The 7,867-nt window shown below is 40.7% G+C and overlaps 1 long non-coding RNA gene across 1 annotated transcript; it reads right to left on the minus strand.

The window, feature by feature from the left end:
- Nucleotides 1-1,584: 1,584 nt before the first annotated feature.
- LOC138405336 (uncharacterized) lies at nucleotides 1,585-5,977 on the minus strand. The gene is made up of 3 exons (XR_011239054.1): nucleotides 5,528-5,977; nucleotides 5,334-5,392; nucleotides 1,585-2,075 (listed from the first exon to the last, which is right to left on the minus strand). It is a non-coding gene; the product is annotated as an uncharacterized lncRNA (long non-coding RNA).
- Nucleotides 5,978-7,867: the final 1,890 nt, after the last annotated feature.

Genomic DNA, 7,867 nt, shown 5'->3' on the forward strand with positions numbered 1-7,867 from the left:
CTGCTGGAAGTTGAGGAGCTTGTGGAGGGAGGAAGTCTCCCTGGCTGGGAGAGCAGGGCCAGACCCTACTCCTCCAGGAGAGGTCAGCAGGGGAAGAGAAGAGAGAAGAAGCAAAGAGAGAAGAGGGCGAGGAGAGGGGAAACTCGGCTTATATTGGCCTGGTGACCTCGTGGGTCATGGGGCACACAGTGACCAATAGTGGTTGAGAGTTGTCTCCAGGAGCAGTTTTACCACCTATGTGTGAAGATGAAGCACCCTGGGAGACTGAGTTCTGGAAGCTCTACTTTGTCTCCAGAGCAAAGGAGACATGCGGTCAGGCTTTTGACTACACATGTAGGCCCAACTATGGTTCACAGATACCAGGTCCCAACACTGATAATATATTGCAACTCACAATTAAGAACACTATACTCACTCAGTAACACAAATATAGAATAGCCAATAGTTTCTCCACAGCCACGGTGTACTACTATTCCACAGACGACGCACAGTTAGCATTGCAGGAGATTAATGTGCCTAATGTTAGCTTAATCATCGTCATGTAATTATCAATATTACTTCACGCTACAAGAACATACCGTATTACAAATAGTTTCCTGAGCACATATACACATTCACCTAACACACTGGTAAATATTAACCATTACTATGAGGTGCTGCTATCAAAATGGAACTTCAGAAATGGGCTTAATTGATACCAAAAGTCACAAAGGTCACCTGGGCCCCTCTGCAGTTTAGGTGAAAATCAGTTATGCAGGCTCAAAGAGCCCATCGTGACCAGTGGGTCAAATTTGGGGCTCCTAGGCCCTTGGGAAGCCCTGAAAGGGATTGTAATTTTCCCAAAAAGCTCCAGAACCAAGAGGCTGCAAACCCTGTTTAGGCCCCTGACCAGCTAGAGGGCTGAAATCCAAGTGACAACTCATGTAACGTTGATAAGAAATTCCCTCAAGCAGTCAAAGTTACCAGATATAATGAAATTCCCTACTGACAGTCCTAACATATCACATTCACAGTGATGTTACTCTGACCTTTAACTTCGAATGGAATAAAACCCTTCATCTTTGAATTGAATTTAATATTTTTACCAAGTTTGACGACATTCCCATGAGCTGATCTTTAGATATCAATTTAAGAAAAAATATTTACATACTTTGTGAGAACACTGTGACATTTGGCTACCAAAATGAAACCCAAATTCATGTGAATGTTTGTGGCAAATGTGAAAGAATTCCCTGAAGGCATTTCGGATATATCACATATACAAGGCAAGAAGTGTGCTTTGTGAGGTCCTAGTGACCTTGCCATTTGATCTTTGACAACTGAATTCTATTCAAGTCATCATTGAGTCCAAATGAATGTTTGTGCCACATGTAATTATATTTCCTTTGGACAATCTTGATAAATTATATTAAAATATTATATTATATAAAACAATGCAAAGTCATGTGAGCTTGACTTTTTGACCTTTGACTAACATAACGTAGTTGTTCATGAGATATCGCATTCACATGAATGGGACTGACAGATGGATGGACAACTTGAAAACATAATGCCTCTGGCCATACTGAATGTGCAAATGGTAAATTCAATTCAATTCAATTCAATTTTATTTATATAGCGCCAAGTCATAATTTACATTATCTCAAGGCACTTTACATTTAAAGGTCAAGACCTTAAAACAATATTAACATAGAGAAACCCAACAGTTCCCACAATGAGCAAGCACAGGCGACTGTGGAGAGGAAAAACTCCCTCATTAACAGGGAGAAACCTCTGGCAGAACCAGGCTCAATGTGGGCGGTCATCTGCCTCGACCGGTTGGGGTGAGGAAAGAAAAGTAAGGGGGGAGGAAAGGAGAGATGGTTGGAAAGCGGGGGAGAGAAGAGAGAGATGAGGTGGAGAGAGAGAGACCAGTAACAATTTGGCACCATCAAAATCAAGACTAACCATAACAATAACAATGTATAGATCTACAACATGACTAGATATATTAATGAATTGCTGAGTTATTGTAATAAATGAAGACAATGGTGATGGTGGTCGTTGTTGTCCTGTAGTCCCGGTGCCGGAGTTATCTGAAACGAGATAGAGAGAAGAGCCAGAGGGACTATGGGAGGACAAAGTGACACTTTGACATGATGACATGTTAAAACTAATAGCAGCACTCGTGCTGCAGCATTTTGGACCAACTGGAGACTTTTAACAGTCTTCATGGAGCATCCTGCTAATAGAGAGTTGCAGTAATCTAATCTAGAGGTTACAAACGCGTGGACTAGTTTTTCAGCATCCTGCTTAGACAGGATGTTTCTAATTTTGTTAATATTGCGCAGATGGAAGAAAGCCGTTCTAGACACTAGTTTAATATGGGGGTCAAATGACATGTCTTGGTCGAACAACACTCCAAGGTTCCTCACAGTGGAGCTGGAAGCCAGACTGACACCATCCAAAGTGACTATCTGGTCAGACAGTGTTTGTCTGAGATGTTTAGGGCCAATTACAACAACCTCAGTTTTGTCTGAGTTTAAAAGTAGAAAATTTTGGGTCATCCACGCCTTGATATCTTTGAGACATTCCTGAAGTTGAACTAGGCGATTAGATTCATCATGCTTCATGGAAATATACAATTGGGTGTCGTCTGCATAGCAGTGGAATTGTATGTGGTGCTGTCTGATAATGTTGCCTAAGGAGAGCATATATAAGGTGAACAGTATTGGTCCAAGGACAGAACCTTGTGGAACTCCATGATTAACTTGCATGTGCATGGAGGAGTCATTGTTAACATTTACAAATTGGAATCTATCTGATAAATATTATTTAAACCAGTGTAGTGCTGTTCCTTTAATTCCTATATGTTGTTCTAATCTCTGTAGCAGAATCTTATGATCTATTGTGTCGAAGGCTGCATTAAGGTCCAACAAGACGAGGACAGAGACAAGTCCATCATCTGATGCCATAAGAAGGTCATTAGTGACTTTCAATAGTGCTGTTTCTGTGCTGTGATAGGTTCTAAATCCTGACTGAAATTTTTCCAATAAAACGTTACTATCTAAGTAACCACACAGCTGGTTAGCAACGGCTTTTTCTAGGATTTTGGAAATGAAGGGCAGGTTGGATATGGGTCTATAGTTAGCTAAAACCTCTGGATCAAGCGTAGGCTTTTTAAGCAGAGGTTTAATAACGGCTACCTTAAAAGCCTGTGGTACGTAGCCGGTTAGCAAAGACATATTAATCTGATTTAAAATGGAACTGTCAATTAGGGGGAGGACTTCTTTAAAAAGTCTAGTTGGAACAGAGTCCAGCTGACAAGTAGTTGGTTTAGATGATGAAACTAACGAGGTCAGTTCAGGAAGATCAACAGAGTAAAATTTGTTTAGACATAAATCTGGTGCTACGGTTTCAGGACCAGACATTGTATCCGTGTTATTCACTGGGAGGTGGTGGTGGATTTTATCCCTGATGGTTGTAATTTTATTAGCGAAGAAGCTCATGAAGTCATTGCTTCTCAGATCTAGAGGAATAGATGGGTCAGTAGAGGTGTGACTTTCTGTCAGCCTGGCTACAGTGCTGAAGAGGAACCTGGGGTTGTTCCTATTTTCTTCTATTAGTAATGAATAATAAGAGGTTTGGGCATTTCTAAGTGCTTTTTTGTAATTTATAAGGCTATTCTTCCAGGCTAGGTGGAAGTCTTGGCGATTGGTGGAACGCCACTTCCTTTCTAGCTTCCGCGATGTCTGTTTTAGAACGCGCGTTTGGGAATTATACCACGGAGCTAATCTCCTCTGATTTACTTTCTTCTTTTTTAATGGGGCTGTCACAGTTATGTATTTTCAGTGTTCCTCTCATGTTCCCTTCTGCCTTCCTCTGTGCTCCATCCTGTGATTCTCCTGTGTTGTTCTCTGTGTCCCTCTCCTGAGTTCCCCTCCTTGTCCCTCGCTATGTTCCACCCTGTGATTCTCCTGTGTTGTTCTCTGTGTCCCTCTCCTGTGTTCCCCTCCTTGTCCCTCGCTATGTTCCACCCTGTGATTCTCCTGTGTTGTTCTCTGTGTCCCTCTCCTGTGTTCCCCTCCTTGTCCCTCGCTATGTTTCACCCTGTGCCTCTCCTGTGTTCATCCCTGTCTTGGTTATTGTATTTTGTTCTCGTTGATAAGTTTGTTCAGTGCTTCCTGTTTTATTTTGTAGTCCTTGCTCCCTGTGTGTTTTCACCCATTGACTTCCTGCCCTCATCAGGTTCACCTGTTTGTCTTGTGCCACCTGTCCCCAGTTACTCATTAGTTCCAGTCTGTATATAAGTCTTTGTGTTTCCCCCATGTGGTTGTTGGTTCGTCATCGTCATTTCTGGTCTGGTCCTGTCCGTCATCGAGATTCTTGTTCTGTCTGTTCTTGTGTCCCGTCAGCTCTCGTCACGTTACCCCGTAAGTTTGTATCCTGCCCTGTTCTGTGTTCCACTCGGCTTTTTGAGTGCGACTTTTGTTTTCCTGAAGATTTCTTGTGTTACGTTTACCCCCTGTTAAATAAAATACACTTTTTGTTAAACCTTATTTAGTTTCTGCGTTTTGGTCCTCCCCTTCTCACGTCACCCCCCCCACTCGAATCCTGACAGGGGCGACAGCTTCAAGTGCTGTTTTTAGTGAGGCTGCAGTACTATTTACAAAGTTATCAACTAGTGTGGGAGTAAGGTTTTGATAATCTTCTTGTATTGTACTGACACATGGCTGAGAGGGAAGTGAGGAGGGGAGCAGTTGTTTAAATTTGTGAACAGTTTTGTCAGATAAACATCGACTGTAATAGACTTTCCGTCCAGAATTGACGTAATTAACAATTCAGAATTCAAATGTAAGTAAAAAATGGTCAGACAGAAGCGGGTTCTGTTGGAATATTGTTATATTTTCTATGTCAATGCCATATGTCAGGACAAGATCAAGAGTGTGATTCAGGCAGTGGGTCGGTTGATTCACATGTTGAGTGAAACCAATCGAGTCTATTATTGATTTAAATGCTGAACTAAGGCTGTCATTGGCAACATCTACATGAATATTGAAATCACCGGCTATAATGATTTGATCTGTTTTAAGAACTAGTTCTGATAAAAATTCAGAGAATTCAGATAAAGAAATAAATATAGCAATACATGATAAATAATTTCTTCCATGTTCTTTTATTTTACATGGATGGTTTCTTGACAAAACAAGCCAACTCTATAAATGTGAACTGAGTGTCAGAAATTAACACGACATTCATAGCATCTGCAAACAATTTTTCCCCACAAATTTCTGTAACTTTCTGAGAATCTACATCACAGTATATTGTAGAATATCATGTGTTTCAATACTCACCTTATTGATGGAACCTCAGTGATGTCTACTGTCCCTGGCTCAGACACTCTCTCAAGCATCTACGGTACATGTCAAGACAGGTAATGGTAGCATTAAAATAACATTAGATAACTACAATTCAGTTGAACTATTATAGTTTCAGATATTAACCATTTAATTCTGAGTTCAGTCAGGAACCCTTTGTTATGATTTACCCATTTGTTGCCAATGGGGACACAGTTATGATTGGCGCTGAAGGCTCCATTCTTTGGATGTTCCCTGGTTAGCTGAGCAGCGTGCTAAGTTAAGACAGGGAACATATGCAGAACCCCCCAGTGGGCGTAGCAGGCAAGGTACTTTGGTTAAGATAATTTACCACAACCGTGTTTGTACTCTCTGCTGCGGCGGCAATTTCTGTGAAACAAGCACAAAGTCAAACACTTCTTTCTATAAGTTTAATTCAGCATCTGCAGATGGACTCATTAGTACACATCACCTGATTGACATGCACAAATGAGCAAAGAACATAGGAGAATCTGTGTTCTTATAACTCACAGCCCCCTCCCACTAAGCATGCAAAGGTATATACGTATTACCCTTCTTTAGTTTCACTCAGTGAAGGAGACATCCTGTCCTTTTGTTTACATGTTCTGTGGATGACCCCCCCTGTGAGAACCCAGTTGTTTGATCCCAATCAGAGATACTAAAAGATACCATAAAGTTGTGGTTTCTCAAGGCCATAAAACTCAAGTCTCTTAAGCCACCATCGTAAACCTTAAAGTTGCCCTTTTCGATTAACAATTTGGTCAACCATTTGGTCAGTCCTCGACATACAGTACATGTCTGCTCATGCAATTATACATACACAAATGTAACATTTCCATTACAGTGCTAAAAGTGTTAGAGCTGAGCAGGGATCAGTGAGGATGAGGTCGTATTTAAAGAGACCAATTTGGTGAGAGAATGGGCTGTGATTGGTGGGTGACTGACGAGTACCCATAAACCTATCGGTAGCTGAGCACATGACTCTGTGTCCTGCATGAACTAACACAATGCTTCATTAGTCACAATTCAAGTTCAGGATTTCTACGATGACATTCTCACTTTAAACTTAATTTAAAGTATCTTGAATTGAGGCAAATTAAAGCTGACCTTGAATTATGATCAGTCACAATCAAATTGTCATATATCAAAAATCATAAACTGGATTTATTTTCATAATTAATTATGGATAAAATTACAAGGTATGTTGCAGAAATCTGAAATGGATATATATATCATTGAGCATTGTACAGGTTACATTGTACAAGTACATGTTCTACTGAATAAGGGATCAGCCACTTGCTATCTGTAATACAAACAGCCATCATCAGGAACATCAGAGAGATCATAGTTAATAATCATCCCAAGGTACTTATAGTTCTCTACAAAGTCTACCACATGTCCATTGATGATAGTATTCTAAGAGTTTGAGGACTGATGCCTAAAACTCATGTCCTTGGTTTTTGTCACATTTAGTAGTAAAAATGCACAGTCACACCAATACAGATTCACAATCCACAATGGGACCATGGTTGTTCTCATCTGCATGGAGGAGACTGACTGTCACAGAGTCATCAGCAAATTTGAAAAGTAATCTGTTGTCATGCCAGCTGCGGCAGTCATCAGTATACACATTATAGAGGGGAGGTGAAAGGACACAGGAGGAGACCCTGTGGATGATGACAATGTGTCTTACATGCATTACTTTCTGTGTCAGTTGTCAGTTGCAGCTCGAGGCATGTATCCAAAATTATCTTTTCCAGGCACTATACTGATACTGTAGTCACTACAAGTTACGCACGTTCCATTTTGCCTGGGGGACATTTAAAACAAACCAGTCTACAACACAATAAAAATCACATGAAAATCAACCCCCCTCCTCATCTTTTCATATTTTTTTACTCCTCAATTTTTTAATGTGGATTTAGAATTTGATACTGAGCATAGCTGTGAATTGCCCCCCCAAATAGAAATGGTACAAGTTGTCAAATAAATGTTATCTACATAAATCCCCACAGATTTCCAAAACATTCTCAGAACACAGTTTACATCACAGTATATTATAAGGTATCACATTTTTAATTATTCACCTTATTGATGGAACCTCAACCATATTTACTGTCCCTGGCTCAGACTCTCTCTCAAGCATCTACAGTAGGTGTTTTCATTCCCAAAACACAGGCTCTCTTGTGGTTCCAAGAGTCTGTAAGAGTAGAACAGGAGGTAGAGCATTCAGCTACCAGGCAGACAACTTCTGTGCATTTACGGTTAAACTTAAAACATTCTTTTTTGATAAAGCCTTGCTGGATCAGGTGAGTCCTGAACCATCCCTTAAGCTGCTATAGGTCTAGACTGCCGGGAAAACTCCCGTCATCCACAGAGCACTTCTCCACTTCTCTCTGTCTCTCTGCCCCCCCCCCCCACTCATTTATTTTTTTTAATAAATGTCAAAAACTATGTTATTGACGTGTCTCTTTTCTCCCATAGTCCCTCTCTCTCTTTCTCTCTCTCAT

Source organism: Paralichthys olivaceus, chromosome 17 (assembly GCF_024713975.1).
Source record: "Paralichthys olivaceus isolate ysfri-2021 chromosome 17, ASM2471397v2, whole genome shotgun sequence".
Classification (NCBI taxonomy): Eukaryota; Metazoa; Chordata; class Actinopteri; order Pleuronectiformes; family Paralichthyidae; genus Paralichthys; species Paralichthys olivaceus.